The 17,025-nt window shown below is 38.3% G+C and overlaps 1 protein-coding gene across 1 annotated transcript in view; it reads right to left on the bottom strand.

The window, feature by feature from the left end:
• The window catches only part of LOC308106486 (uncharacterized protein), a gene marked incomplete at its 5' end in the record, with an annotated part of 238,865 nt that overhangs the window by 135,424 nt on the left and 86,416 nt on the right, over positions 1–17,025 (bottom strand). The gene's annotated exons all lie outside the window — the stretch shown is intronic.

The raw sequence follows: 17,025 nt of genomic DNA, 5'->3' as shown, positions 1-17,025 counted from the left end.
ATTGTTCCAGGAGTGTACAAACTCAATGTTTCTTTTCTGTGCTTATAAAAGTTCAGTTTAGTTTTGTTGGGTTCAGTTCAGTCAGAAAGGTTGTCATGGTCAGGTCAAAGGTCACTGAAGTGTCAACAGTCAGGTGGAGGTGGTGTTGTGCAGTCCTACCACTCTGTAGTACTGAGGTAGTGGAAGGATGAAGGGGTTCCTCTGGGCTCTGACTCATGGGTGGGTCATCCTGTCCCTCATCATTGAGAATCCAAATCTATTCCAGAGTATCTCAAAACCCTTGCCTGTATAAAGACAGTGTTATTAATATACAATTTTAATTTCATATGGTTCTAATGATAATCACAATAATACACTATTATACACAGGAAGCAAATTAATTAATTAAGTAATCTGAACTGTAAATCAAAACTCTTAACATTTCACCTTGTGAAATAGTGGCTTTTTCAATCTTTAATTTTGTCAGAGAATTTAATCCATTGTAAATTACAAGTAATTAAATCATAACTTTGCATTTCAAACCATTTATCACATGTGTCGTTTCCCTTATAAATATCACACTGTAGTTATATTGAAAAAAACCTTCACACTTTCAGAATCACCAAGAGGTCATTTTAAACGCATTAAATGTTAATCAAATGAAGACAGTAACAGTGCAAAGGTATATCACAGGGAAAAGTATGCAAATAAATAAATAACTATAAAATGGCAGCAAAAACAATCATTTTAACCTGCTTATGTATGTGGAAGTACATTAAATATCTATTACTCCTCCACATTCAGCAGGACACACTAACTGAGAGCTGCCACGAGCCTGCCAGCAGCATTAGCATGTGTTAGCATGAGCTGCTAACTTACCATGGTACCGTGGCTTGGATTAAAATAATAAAGTCCCATCTTCAGTCCTCAGTCGAGCCCTTAGCCTCCCTGGAACCTTCAGGAGGTTCACTGTGTGTTTCTGATCAATGTGCTCTCTTAACTCTCTGAAAATAATTACTTCTCTCATCTGTTCATCTTCCCCCAGTGCCAGGTCTCAACTTGACTTCACTGGGAAGGGCGGGACTTCATTTCTCTGGCCAATTGAAAGTCTCCATTTCAAACTCTGACCACTCGCAGGCTGACAGGAAACATAAAGGTTGATTGAGAGATAGTGAAGGAAACTAAAGCAAAGCGGTTCATTAATAATATTATTCATGATTATATAGTACTAAAACAAAGCAATAATTCTGGACATGCATCAGGTTAATTCAGCCCATCCTCACTACATGTCCAAAATCTAAACTATTTTAGAACTGCTGATTTCCTCCTGAGAACAGGGGTATTTTCCTCCTCATCCGGTTGAAAGATAGGATGGATTGAGGTGTGCTGGGACAGGCCCTGTTCCACATGTTTTAACTAGGGATGTCCCGATCACACTTTTTTGCCCCCGATACCGATCTGATTTTTCAGAATTGAGTATCGGCCGATACCGATACTTTCCCGATCCGATACTTACATTGCTATTCCAAAGATACTCTATTTTTTGGAGCGACTAAGATGTCTGAAGCTAAAAGCACTATTGGCAGAAGCTTTGTTTAGCTAGAACGTATTGTAAAACTCACTTATTGAATCAAAATTCTTCTCAGACTAACTTAAGAACTTATTTAAACTTTATTCAGTCATAACAACAAAAACCCAGTTACACTCTGCAGTCTTGTATCTCTTAATTATGTTAACTTAAACAACTTCACCTGGATTTTGTGGCAAATAAAAAAAAATAAAAAATGAAACCCAGTCAATATAAAAAACTACAACATAAACAATATTCAGTAAAACCAATCGGAAGAACCCAATTCCCAATTGCCTTTAGGGGTGCTGTGACTCACCAAACACAACAAGAACACAGAAGAAGACAGACCACATAGAAATTTAGAAGTACATAAACCACTATTTATAACTCTAGTGTTATAGCTCTGCCTGCTTCTAGCTTCTGCAGCTCCACCAGAGCTTCTAGTCCCTGATTGTTGTGGTTACAAGGGGACGTAGTGGACCACGGTGGGGGGAGGAGAGGGGGCCATTCCGTCATCTTTTTTCCACGGATGATGGTCTTTGCTGAGCGTACTCCACAACATGTTTACTATTTAGATTTTCTTATCAAATTAGTTGTTAAACGAAGCTCTGGTGCTCCACCTCTCGGGACTGTGGTGAAGCAAATAGTACAACTGGCCGCTGGACTAGTTTCATTGTCAACCTTAAAATACCTCCAGACTGCTGACATTTTATCTACTCAACGGTTTTAGGCGGCTAACGGCAGTTTACGGAAGTTCGCAAAGGGGGCCTGCTTTATGCCAGCTGACATGAAAAAGTTTTTTTGTTTGTTTTTTTAGATCGGCGTGGTAATCGGCTGGATTTGCCGATTCCCAATCAGTCACAAATCACCAATATCGGCCCCGATCCGATCGGTAGATATCGGATCAGGACATCCCTAGTTTTAACATTAAGTGAATGGAACAAATTTTCTTTGTTTCTCAAACAATACAATTACATCACTTAGATATGACATGTGGAGGACAGTGTTTGGCAGATAATTAATCTGGTTTTCTTTTTTTAATTGCAATTCAATAATAATTCTATTGTTTAAAAAAAGATGAAAGAAAATGTGGCTCTCCTGATTAGAGTAGCTACAGGGCAGTAATCCAGTGTATCTATACAGAGTAGTAACATCCTGGGAGCTCTGGTAATCAGAGGAGTAACTGGCAGTCAGGTCATATCTCCCTCTGACTGGACAGTGGAGTGAATGATCATCTAGCAGCCTGGTGGTCTCCAGGCAGAAGACTGGGTCATGTCTTGGGTTTCTGTCCATCACTGGACCAGTGAACAGCAGGGCTGTAGTCAATTCCACCTTTACCGAGTCCAAGACAAGTCTAATTCGGGGCTTGTCAAGTCCGAGTCACAAAGGTCCAAGTCCAAGTGAAGTCGAAGTTCACAAGGTCTGAGTACCAAGTCCAAGTCCAGATGAGATCAAGAGTAAACCTTATGAGAGAAAAAAACAATATTTTCACGACCACATAATTAGAGAAATTTCATTATACTGACCTATTCTTATAGGGCTTTTCCACCAAAAAGAACCAGGTTCTAGTTCAGGGCCGGTGCCAGAGCCAGTTTTTAAATGAGCACCGCCAAAGAACCGGTTCTCTTTCCACCGTTAACGGAGCCAAGTGAGAGCCGCGTCATTGCGTCACTCCAAAACGTGATACGTCACTGATTTCACCAATTTTGCACTGACGGCGCTCATCCAGGAACCAGGAGACGGACTGGATTCATCGGTTTTGTCCGGGTCGCTCCATCTAGTCTGACCTGAACCTCTGATGCACCAAAGAGCCAGAAAACATTCCGTCTTTCGTGTCTCTATTGCTGTTTTTTCACGTCCGTCTTGTTTTAATCTGGAGTCACGGAGTGGACATTGAAAAAAAAAAAAAATTATTTAAATAACGCGTGTATGAGCTTGGGTCTTATTTTTCACCATTCCAACATTCCATAGTGAATTTCTGCTCCTTTCACTTTATTTCTGGACATGTCTGAATCAAGTGATTCAACATGGAGGAATGGAGGTGTAGAATGATAGGATGCTCCTCTACAGCCGTTTCCAATGGCAACCTATGTAAACACTCTGATTAAAGTTCTCTTTCACATGAAGCCATTTACAGTAGTATGTAGTTTGTTTTTTAGTTGCTGATGAACCGGCTTCATTATAAAGTTCTGTGGGTTAGAAAATAATAATGGAGTGTCTCGTAGCGGAGCGCAATGCAGCCTCATGCAGACCTCAGCCTGCGGTCATAACTCAGTACAAGACTTGGAAGTGAAGTTAGTTACAATAATGTTACCATGAAAAGCCTGAAAAAACCTATAATGAAAAACTGCTTCTAAATCATATCTGACGTAGCTGACTGACAGCGGAGGAGCATGGCAATGCTCTCGAGAGCCGCGGCTCCGCGATTGCAGATTAAATTATCTCGTTCCCTCGTATTATTAACTTCAGGGACTGACTTATTATATCGTTCCCACGCGTTGTTTACATTTTTTTCTCTATAACCACTCTGTGGCTCCATGTTCACTGAAAGTCAGTTCAGCGTTTCTTCAGGCTCGTAGGTAGCGATAACGCCGCCCCCACCTGATGATGTGTCTGCCTCCGCTCTGGCCCAGCAACGATGTGGGGCCGGCTTAGCACCAGTTTAGCCCCTGTTTGACCGGGGCTTTGGCAGTGGAAAGACAAAGAACTGGTGCTAAGTCTGGCCCTGGCTCAGAACTAGCACCTGGTTCTTTCTGGTGGAAAAGCCTCCTTAGATGGGATCAATCCTCACTGTGAATAGTGTTGAAAATGTGACAACCTTGTGCGTGAAGATAAACAACAAAAACATGTCACTTTATTAAACTATTCACCGAGACATATTTTTTTAAACAAAAGGCAAATCTGCTACGTAAGGGCTTAGTTTTTTGTTTCTTTTTAAATCACAGTCCAAGCAGTGTTAACTGATGAAACATTCTGCACAAAACATGGTGAAATGTAAAGAAATTTAATAAATGCTATAAATGCTATATAACCACCTTTTCTTGGTGGTTTCCCGGGTTCTGGATTAGAGCTTTTTGCGGCCCGTTTTGGTGCACGGGCCTCATGTTTGACCGTAGTAAACGTCACAGCAGCTCCGTGCTGTGAGAGGCTGTCCCTCATTAAGGTACGTTAACAGTTAAAATCTCTCTGTGCTCAACTATCTGTTCTTACAGGGTTCCTCGTAAGAGGTTCTACTGTACACATAAGTTAGACAGCTTTCAGTAAGGTGTGCGCTGTTTTTCCACCTGTCTTTTTTAAAAGATTGACCATCCAAATGACATCTGGCTGCCTTACACTGTCCAGTGAAACGGAGCTGCTGCGACTTAAACTGGTTTCAGCAGCAAAAATAATACTGCCTTTCAGTCTGTTCAACTGAGGCTTGAGGCAACTGAACTTGTCTCTGTCTCTTCCCTCTGTCTCCTTCTGTCAGTCTCCTCCTTCTGTCACTGATCTCCATCTATCTCCTCCTTCTGTCTCCTCTTTCTGTCGGTCTCTTTGTGTCTCCTCCTGTTTCTGATCTCCATCTATCTCCTCCTTCTGTCTCCTCTTTCTGTCGGTCTCCTTCTGTCTCTGATCTCCTACATCTATCTCCTCCTTCTGTCAGTCTCTTCCTTCTATCTCTGATCTCCATCTATCTCCTCCTTCTGTCTCCTCTTTCTGTCGGTCTCTTTGTGTCTCCTCCTGTTTCTGATCTCCATCTATCTCCTCCTTCTGTCGGTCTCTTTGTGTCTCCTCCTGTCTCCTCCTGTTTGTGATCTCCATCTATCTCCTCCCTCTGTCTCCTCTTTGTCGGTCTCCTTCTGTCTCTGATCTCCTACATCTATCTCCTCCTTCTCTTTGTCTCTTCCTTCTATCTCTGATCTCCATCTATCTCCTCCTTCTGTCTCTAATCTCCATCTACCTCCTCCTTCTGTCTCCTCTTCCTCACACCAATAACCTGCCTGTCCTCCTGTCTCTCTCACTTCATCTACCTCCCTTCTCTTCATCCTCTCTTTCTCACTACATCTACCTTCCTTCTCTCCATCCTTCTCTTCATCCTCAGCCTCCCTCTCTCACAGTACATCTACCTTCTACAGGCCAGAGTGAGTCTAGCTTCATCCTCAGCTCTCCTGCCTGTGAAGGCCTCAGACTCAGAGCTGGAAGCTGTTTGACTGTATCACTAGAACTGGCTTCTCTTCCATATCAGCTCACCTTAGAGCAGCTCCACTGGCTCAGAGTTAATTTCTACATGCACTTCATCTTCCTTTTGGACACATTCAAGGCTTTCCAGAACATCACTCCTTATCTGACTGACTTCTTTCATACTCCCAACCTGTTTTGCTTTCTAACGATTGCCTTTCTCTACACCTTTAGTGTCTTGAGGTATATAGAAGGTGCCGCCAAATAAAATGTATAATTCTAAATATCATTATGAAATATTTCATGATGTACTAGTTATCTTTACAGTAGCTACATGTCTCTGCATGTGCTACAGAAACAAAAATGACCTGTCTGGCTGTTAATGTTTTCTATTTCATTGAGATGCACACAGTGAAAGAGTGCCAGGTGTGACCCATGTGAAGTGGTTGGGGGGGGGATGGGTGAGGCCTGCCTGCTGAAGAATGCATGAGGAACTTATATCCTCTTCTTAACTGCTTGTACCATGTTACTACGTTTTTTCCTTTAATTTAAACATTTTATGTAGGATTATCTCATTTATCAAAGTGTGTAAATACTGTAATTTCACTACCTCAAACAATCAAACTTTATTTTTAGAGCACTTTCATAAAGCAGCTCAAAGTGCTTTACATGATCAAACTTATTATAAAGAAAGAAAGAAAGAACATACATGTATTCATCCACAGTATGGATAGAGGACAGTTTAAACTGAAAGCTTTCTGCCTCTCACTAGAGGAGAGTTTCTGCAGGCCTCTGCTGCATGAGCCTGCAGACTGAAACATTGTATCTTTCTGCACCGGCTCCACCAATCAGAGGCCAGCACCAATCAGACATGCAAATGTGCACCTTCAGTGACCTGCACCTGCAGTGGCTCACTGCCACTATCATAGCAGACCAGAGCAAACTGAGAATGGACATGGAGAAAGAGAGCAGAGAGGAAGAAATGGAGAACCGACACCTGCAGAGATTCAAGAGAAGGATGGAAAGACTTCGACTCCACCACAGACAGTGTGAAGAGAGATTTTCTGGAGGTGCGGCAGTGCAGGTAAGACCCAGTTTTACTCTCATATCTTCACCACAACTCATTTTAAAACTCTTACATTAACATTATTTGCTCACAACAATTTATATTAATTTAAAAGAGACTTTTCAACTACAAACTACAATTTATGTAGACAATTTTTAAGTTTTGAAGAGAAAAGCTTGTAATTGTTTAGATGTTATCTGCACTGAAAAACACTGCTTTTGCCCTTATTTAGAGAGGATTACATTTGAATCTCATGCTTTTTTTTTTTCTTTTTTTTTTCATATAAGACAACAATGTATAAGATACATGTAACAATGGTTTAGGTCAGTCATTAAAATGTTAAATATGCTTTACAGCTCATTGTAAAATGTAGTAAATAATTATTATGTGATGTTTACAAGATATATTTTTAAAGAATTTCACTGCAGCAATCTGTTATCAGCCACAGTTTTTTTTTACAAATTTATTAATTGAAAGGTTGCAGTGGACACGTTGTTTTATCCTCTTATTTATTTTTAGTTGGAGATAAATAACAATACAAATATTATGTGCCACTCAGGTGATTAAGATATGATTAATTCAAATGTATTTATTTTGAAATATGTTATTCAGATTGCATTCTATATTTATTTAATCTATTTTGTTTACTGTGGATTATTTTATTGTTCGCCTGTAAAACTTGCAGGTTGTGCAATGTTTTGGTATTCTTACCAAAAATTTGTTGACTCCCAAATATTTTATTGCTTTGCTGGGGCCAAATATAAGCTCGTGCAATGATTTTAATTATTTCATATGCAATATACATCAACCTTGACAGTGACAGCTTTCATAAATACCTTAAATTAATTTCCAATTGTGGTACTTCATAGTAAAATCCAATTTCTTTATGAGAAGTTGTTCGTGGGGACTTCCTAGACTGGCTGTAGTTCATATCAAATTCCACGCATGCGTAGTGATCAAGGGGAAGACCTAGACTGGGGGAATAGCTAGACCGTGACATCGGGGTTAAACTAGTATTTATTCACTTGATACACACTTTATGCCTCTATGTATATTTTGGGTTATTTCATCCCACATCCAGGCCAGAATCAACTTACCCAGCTCATATACCACAATGTTACCGAAAGAAGCATCTACATGTATTGAATATTGTTATTCATTTCTTGTATTGTGAATAACACAATATACATTTTTTTTATATATTTTTTTTCTTCCAAGAATAAAATGGGTGTTAAATGTTCTTGGTAATATGGTAGTATATAAAATTTTGTAATATATTGTCAGATATTATATATTTTGAAAACTGTTTGCTTCAAAGCCATTGTATAAATATTTGTTTTCCATGAAACAAGACACCATTGTACTTTTATTGAATTATGAAATATGAGCTAATTTTCTTTTGTTCATTACAAACTAACAGTTGCTTTCACTGTTTAATTGAGAGATTATTCAGCCAATATATACTATAATTTGGCCCAGATTATACCCCAGGGTAAGAATCAACCGAGGTCAGAGTATATCTAGGGGTTGCTATGGCCAAGGCCAGACTCTGACCTTTCAGGACAAACTATACCCGTGTTCCCCGTGTTGAAATTACTAGTACAAATCTGTTATTGTGTAATATTCTTTTGTATTATCACTATTACTATTGTCATCATTGTGATTAAATAAGTTCTTATCCTTATAATAATAATAATAATAATAATAATAATAATAATAATAATATATGTATAGAAAAAAACTGCATTAACAAAGAAGCTTTTTTAGTATAAATTATATATATATATATATATTTTATTTATTTATTTTTTAATAGAAATAGTTCTCAGGATTCTACATTTGATGTAGCTGGACATGTAACCAATGCACCACTGGCATGTAATCCATCCAACTTGACTTGTAATTTAATATAAATGATATTACATTATATCAAAGATTTATAACTGCATTGTTTTAAACAGTAGGAAATAAGCTATTACAGTTTGTTTTACAACTCACCCATCCTCCTCATTATGTCTGTACCAAAAACAACATCAGATTATGTGCATCATTAATGGCTTAATCCAGAATCCAGATACCACACATTGACCTTTTAAAAAAGAGAAGAAAACTTAATTTCATCCTAATTAGTGTAATACATGTATGTGTAATGGTGGAGATCATAAGTAAACCCATACGTCCTAAAGATGAATCACTGTCCTTATAGAATGATTTCTTCTAACATGTATTACATCTACATTTCAATGTGCATTTTGCACAGGTCAATTTCATAAGGCCTACTTTTTAATAACTGTTCCATTGTAACAGTAAACCCATAAATATAGCCTATTTTCTGTTCGTAATGAAACTGTTTCAAATAAAATGTTGTTAATTTTTATATATACTGTACTGGCTGAATAATATATTAAATAAATGGTACAAACAACTGTTAGTTTGTCATGAATGAAAGGAAATAAGTTTATATTTCATGACTGGATAAGAGTAAAATGTTATTTGTCTTGCTTCATTAAAAGCAGATGTTTATACAAAAGGCATAGGAAGTATGAGATTTTCAAAATATGTCAAATATGAAAATATATTATCAAATTAAGATAAATTTGAAGAATGTACCCAGAACCATTTAACACCCATCATCTTATTACTGGAAGATCAACCTAAAAAACAAAATAAATAAATTAATAAATCAAAAGTGTTCTATAAGTGTAGATGCATTTTTTCAAACATTGTGGTATGTCAGCTGGGAAGGTTGATTCTAGCCTGGATGGGGATGAAATAGCCCAAAATATACCTGGAGGAATAAACTGGCCTGGGCCAGAATATACCCCCGGGTATAAAGTGGCCTAAGCCAGAATGTACCCCGGATATATTCTGGCTGGGGGTATATTTCGGCCTGTTGCACTGGCTGAAAAGATAAATTGTACCTTTTCATGCTTGTCTTTAGGTGGAGGAAGCAGCAGCGATGAGGCCATCACAGGTATGTCCCTCCACACATCAGAGTCAAAAATACTCTGATTACACTCTGATCTCTCTCTCTCTCTGATTTCTCTCTAATGTCTCTCTGATCTCTCTTTCTCGCTGATGTTTCTATGATCTCTCTCTGATGTCTCTGATTTCTCTCTGATCTCTGTCTCTCTCTCTCTCTGATGTCTCTCTGATGTCTCTGATTTCTGTCTGATGTCTTTCTGATCGCCACTGTCCACTGACTTTGTCCTCCGCTGAAGTAGCTTAAAGCAGGGAGAGCACAGGTCAGGAGCTCGAGTCCTGTAGGGGGTCAGTAGGTCTCTGGACCAACAGGTTATTGTGATTAGTGGCTCTTTCCCAAGGTTTGGGTCAGGCACACTGAAATCTCAGAGTTTAGCTTTTGTAGGAAGATGGCAGAAAAAGTGTGAATATGAATTTACCAAGATAACGTGTCGGCAAGATTTTTTTAATTTTAAAGTCATGATTGATATTCAAAAGATTTTTCCAAAATAGATGATTCAACAAGTGTAACAGTTCACTTTTTGTAACAACTCAGAGCGACTCATTGATTATTTAAGGTCTTCTAGTCGAAGAATATATCTGTTGGAATAATGTCTGTTATGTTGTCTGTTAGACATTTATTTTAATTATAGTGGGGGGGAAATACTTTGGGGGAAGACACTAATATGGACAGAAGTAACCAAAAAAATAATAATCATGCATTTTAATGATAAAAGGCATTTTGGGGTATTCAAAGTCACTTTACAGTATTTTTCAGATTCCATGTCTTTTTAGATGTGTGACATGTATGTTTTTTTGTTTGTTTTTATAAAGGCAGACTTTGTTAACGTTGAGTATCTTGCTTCTTCCAGATTATATTAAACGGATTCAAAAAGTTCTGATAAATTGTTATATTAAAATAATTCAAATTGGATTTGACAGTGAATGTCACGACTTGTTCTGATATAAATTATGCTTTTGCCTGCAGTTGGACACAAGCAATGAAGAGGTGGAGTCCATTGTATCTGAAACAGCCAGCAATGACGAAGACCCCAACTACTGTCCCTCTTCAAGTGAATCCAGCAATGAAGAAAGTGCTTCACTGCTGAGAAACACTTCCAGTGAGAATGACTTCGGTTCAGACTCAAATAAAAAAGAACAAAGAGGCAAGTGCATGATCAAGAAAAAGAAAAACACCAAAACGTATATTCACAGAAAAAACAAACAACAAACGGTTGAAGAGACAACTATGACTGTAAAAACGTGTACCCAAAGGAAAGACAAAAAACGAGTATGGGACAAAAAACATTACTGTCTTTACTGCTCTCAGCCAAAGGCCAAGATGGCAAGACATTTGCAGTCAAAGCACATGGAATTCAAAGATGTAGCTTATGCCTTCAGCTTTCCTTCGAAATCACATGATAGAAAGACACTACTTGAAAAAATAAGAAACAAAGGGGATTTCAAGCACAATAGTGAAGTCATAAAAAAAGGCAAAGGACAACTGATCACGTGGAAGCAGCCCTCTGAAGAGGCCTCGGTGGAGGATTATCTTCCATGTACTTCTTGTCTTGCAATGTTCAAAAAAAAAGACCTATGGAAACACAACTCCAAATGCGGACGCAGAGAGTTCCCTGTGACAGAAGACAACACAAACACAAGAAGAAAAGTACAGAGCAGCGCTGCACGCCTGCTACCAATAGCGACTTCCTCCAGTGGATGTCAGACAGTCATCAATAACATGCGACAGGATGATGTGTCCTTTCACATCAGGAGTGACCCATTAATTTGCAACTACGGTGAATCGTTATTTGCAAAACATGGGCGTATGAAGTCCAGACACCAGTACATTGCACAACGATTGAGGGAGCTCGGCCGATTCATGCTGGTTGCTAAAAAAATGGACAAGACAGTAAAAAATCTGGAAGATTTATGCACACCATCCAAATTTCAGTTGGTTGTCAACGTGACAAAGAAATGCACAGAATTTAGTCCAGGTAAAAATGAGTATGGAAAACCATCCTCAGCTGTCAAAATCGGATTCTGCCTAAAAGGGGCTGTGGAGGTCCTGATTGGACAGAAAATCATGAACGATGATGACCTGGGAGAGAGTCGGGCCAAAAAATTTCTGGAACTTTTTGAAAGAAACTGGAAAAATGAAGTTTCCGTCAGCGCTCACCAAACCATCCAGGAAAAAAGATGGAATAAAGAGGATGACATCCCCCTCACCAAAAACGTGGTTGTTCTCAGGGACCACCTGAGAATGGTAGAAGATGAAGCAAGGAAGGAACTGACCGAACGGGCAAGTTTAACAGCATACAAATTGTTAAATGAGAGTGTTCTGGCCCAAGTCATTATCTTTAACAAGCGAAGGGAAGGTGAAGCATCACGCATGAGCCTTGACTTCTACAGGACTGCAAGTAAAAGTCCCATTAATGAGGACATATTTGAAACCCTTTCTCCCTTGGAAAAGGAGCTTAGCAAGCTATTAACTCGGATTGAAATCCGGGGGAAAAGAGGAAAGAAGGTCCCTGTCTTCTTCACAGAGCGAATGAAGGAATCCATTGACTTGTTGATTAAAAGTAGGGCTGAAGTTGGCATACCTGCAGAAAACCCTCATCTCTTTGCAAGACCTGGCGCACTGACAAACATACGTGGATGTGACTGTCTGCGAAAATATGCAAAGGAAAGCAAAGCAGAAAACCCTGAACTCCTGAGATCCACCAAACTACGAAAACAGGTTGCCACACTGTGCCAACTCCTGGATCTTAGTGAACAAGAGCTGGAGCAGGTCGCCACGTTCATGGGACATGACATCCGAGTTCACCGTGACTTTTACAGACAGACGGACAAAACATTCCAAATCGCCAAAATAAGCAAACTTTTGTTTGCCATGGAGCAAGGCACTGGGACCTTGAAAGGGAAGAACCTCAACACAATAGATGTGGTTGTCTGTGGTATGTATTCACTGTAACTGATACTGTTTAGTCAGGCTTTTCTATGGTAATCTTGAGTAGATTTTTTACAACCTTGTTTAGTTTGCTATATCAATTGATCAAATGAGTTTTTGTATATCAGGATTCTTTTTAACAACTGAACATTACTCTTTGACCTTTCTTTATCTTCCACAGGTGAAAATCCCACATCCTCCGAGGCTGAAGCAAAAAATGAACGTAAAAGAAGAATGGTTGAGGGTATGTGTCTAAGAATTAGGTTTTGTTCCATTTTAACATGTCTATATTGGAGCTTCTATTATAGATTAATTAATAGATGGGAAGAATGTATTATATTCATCCAAAAGGGTCAAATTTAAAAGGAATTGGAAAATATCAACATTCAAAACAATCAGTCAGCTAATCTTTTATTATGCCACTGTCTTTATATATTTAAACAAGTCTGACAAGTGAGCCCGAGACTCAAACTTAAGTTTTAAAGGGAATCTCACTATGTAGCTGAAGGTGATGTACGTAAGTATGTATATATTAACTGTCCTGTTTACATATGGGACAGAAAATGAGAAAATGCTGTGAATACACTAATGTCCACCAAAAAACCCTCCTCTATGAAGTTTATCTGAAGATCATTTGGGTATGTAAACACTCACTGTCAGTTCTTCCTTGTTTACCAGACGGATGTTCCAACCAATCGTCCTGCAAAGAAGTGCCTGGTTCCACCAGTGAGGATGGGACATCCAAACAGGAAGGTCAGTTAAACATTATGAAAATTATTAGATGATTGAGTTTTGATGAGATAAAATTCTATTTTTATTAATTTTAGTTAAGGAACGTGAATTTTGAAATTTAGCAAATTAACAAAACCTCCTGCATCTGTGAAAGGAGCAACCAAATTATATCATATCACATCATGTAGAAGACAAATATTCACTACAGTCCTCACTGTTCCCTCCTTACCTAGTCTCTCATTTCGTTTTTATGAAATGTGTAGATGAGAAGCTACAAGCAGAGGAGCAGTTTGATTGAAAACAGAGAAGGCTTCTATTGTGTAGCTAAGCAAGCAGATCCAGGATCAGATGGGATGTAAAGTTCACTCAGAGAACACAGTGAGAACAAAGGCAGAGATCTTCAGATGGTAGTGAACAGCCAAGAATTAAGACAATTGTAAGAGTAAGAACAATTGGTTTTAAAATGACTCATACACTGGTAAAAGTAAAAATGTATTGTAATTTTTGTAGGCAGCTAAGTTCCAGTTCATTCCTATGAACTGCACTCATAAAACCAGTGCAACTGACTGTTTGTCGATGCTTCTACATAATACAAAGTAATACAAAGTAAGTCAGATGGCCAGTACTTACATTAAGCCCAACCTAATACAGTGTAAGGTACTTGAGTAGCGCTCAACATTATACAGGATGTTAAATCTGAATGGTAAAACCAAACCAAACCCACTGATTATTCCACTGATGTGATTTTTAAATCTATAATTGGTCAAAGTTGGCCTTCATCCGTTTTACCCTGTAAAACATAATTTAATGTTAATGACATTTTATTTCTTGAAACATTTAAAAATAACCTTGAAATATTATTCAACAACACTCTGGGGTTTAGGTTCTCATTTTGGAAGTATTGCTAAGTGATCTCTAAAGAGTGATTTATTACTTGAAGTTTCATGAACTAAAAAGCACTAATGTTGATCTGTTACTGTTGTAGATCAAAGTCCAGACACCACCTTGGTGGAGAACATTTCCCAAAAGAAGAGAAGAAAAGGTGAGTTCTTTCAGATTTGCTGAGCCAGGGGTGCCCAAGTTTGGTCCTGGAGGGCTGGTGTCCTGCAAGTTTTAGTTCTCTTCCTGCTGCAGTATACCTGAATCTAATGATGATGTCATCACCAAGGTTGTGAAAAAGCTCAATAACAAGCCCCTCATTGCAATCAGGTGTGCTGCTGCAACTGGGAGGAGCTAAAACATGCAGGACTCTGGCCCTCCAGGACCGAATTTGGGTACCCCTGGAGCAGTCTTACTGAGAAGCAGCTGGTTCTCGGACTATCTCTGCTGTGCATGAACCAAGCCAGGAGGAAGTCTACCTGCTCATCTGTGTTTAAATCATACAGAATCTGCTTTGTCTTTGTCATTTTTAGAGTTACCAGAAGAGAAAGTAAGGCGACCATGGAGTGAAGGCGAAAAAGAGGCTGTCCAGAAATGTCTTGGACATTACATTGAGGAGCGCAGAGTTCCTGGCAAAGAGGACTGCGCAGACTGCGTGAGCAAGGAGAAGGTCCTGCATCAGCGTTCCTGGAAAGATGTGAAAAACTTTGTACATAACAGAATTGTAACTCTAAACCGTAAATCTGCTTCACGTAAACTGAAGTATTGAGGTACACACACACGTATCCAGATCAAGGCAAGTACGCATACATGCAAATAGAACACATATATGTTCTCTCATTCATGAGAGTTTGAATTTAGAAAGTAAAGATTTCTTTGTAAAAAAAGTTTTTTCAGTTCAAAATGCTTAATTTTTGCAAAAAAGGAGGTAAATTCTGCTCCAAATTTAAATTCAATGTACTCTTTGGTCCCATTTTCTGTTAAAAAAAACAGTCAGAGTTTGTGTTCTAGGTTCCCAAAGAAAGTTTATGTTTTGGACTTAAAGACTAAAAAAATGCAATCCAAATTTGCTTACAAGATAGTGAATCTTGCTTAGAATTATATTTTTGACTTTAATGTCCCACTTTTTTGGAACTAATCAGCCAATTTTGACGGAAACTGAATCATAAGAACAAAAGGCACCTAATTTTAAACGGTAAATGTTACAATTTAATGTTCAGGTTTCCTTCCTGTTTATTTACAGGAATACTTTAGTTTTATTCTGACACAGTCGAGAGAGTTTTGGGGGATGTCGTTGACATTTAACACCCAATTATTTGAGGGAAATTTTTATATTTTATATATCTTATTTAATTTTGTCAACTCAACCTCAACTATATCCTAGGTGTTTCTTTTAATTTTTCCTTGTTTACAAATTGAGACCTATGTTTAATATAAATTTAAAATGATCTAACACTCACAGAGATGATAGTGAGTCTTTATGCAAACCTTTTTTTTTTTCAGGTGGGTTTTTTCTTTATTTATATCCTACTTCTCAGAGGGAAAGAAGTGAAAAAATAATGTAAAGAGCATTTTTGCAGTTTTTCGTAAGAGGAAAAATGGGTTCCAACTGGCCTAATCTTTATTTTTTGTAATTACACTACTTTATTTGCTGTTGTAGTATGGTAAGCGGGATGAAGAAGATGCCCCACCTCTGTCTCTCTGGAGTATTGAAGAATTTCAGTCATGATTAATGTTAAAAAACAATAAATATTGTTCTGTTCACTGGCATTTCTTGGAATTTATTTAACTGTTTAAGTATTTTGAATATAAAGGGCAGTAATCACACAGTAATGGTGCTGATGTACAGTGCATGCTTGTCAGATGAAGGGGCACATTTATCTTTTTAACATCATTTACTAATGTCTTCAAACAAAGCCAGACTGATTATTGCATATTTTTCATTTCTTCTTTATTATCGTATTTCTTTACATAAAAGCATAAAAACACCATTAGTCACTGAAAGAAAAGACATGAGATAGTTTAATTTAATCAAAGTTGAATCGGACTGAACAGCGCCCCCTGGGCAAGTCCTCAGATTGGTGGAGTAAAACTTTTAGAGGTGATTTTTTTTTTCTCAGTGTTTTTATAGGAATCTGAGGTGGTAAATGGACTTAGGGAGCCATCTAAAGGTGATGTGTGGTACTCTTTGTTCTCTAAACATTGCAGAAAGGGTGGTCCTCACTTCCACTGTGACCATTCATAGTCCTCAGTTCTATGCCTGTACAGGACTGTGTGTGTGTGTGTGTGTGTGTGTGTGTGTGTGTGTGTGTGTGTGTGTGTGTGTGTGTGTGTGTGTGCGTACGTGCGTGTGTTTTAAACCAAGCATCTGATCAGATTCTGTATCTCATGCGATAACACATTTCAGGATATCTTTAAAATCCAGTACTGATCATCGATCTGACAATCTGTCAATTTCTTTCTTTCTTTTCTTTTTGTACTGATTTATTATTTTTTTATTATTATTATTATTTTGAATTGGTCAAATTGTACTGTAAGATGTGCTCCCGTCGATTTGAATGTTGATCTGTAAATGTCGTGGACGTCAGCAGGAACAGCGCAGGGTGAAAACGGCTGACTCCCTGATGGTGCGTTCCCTCGAGGCCCTGCTTCATGAATGACCTGCTGATTTGTGATTTAATGGAGTCTGCAGGGCGTGTGCGATGATAGATGCTGCTCTGCTGCTCTGCT

Source organism: Lipophrys pholis (genome assembly GCF_963383615.2).
Source record: "Lipophrys pholis genome assembly, chromosome: 1".
NCBI classification, from domain to species: Eukaryota; Metazoa; Chordata; class Actinopteri; order Blenniiformes; family Blenniidae; genus Lipophrys; species Lipophrys pholis.
Note: the sequence above shows the minus strand (reverse complement) of the source record. Positions and strands in the feature narration are given on the sequence as shown.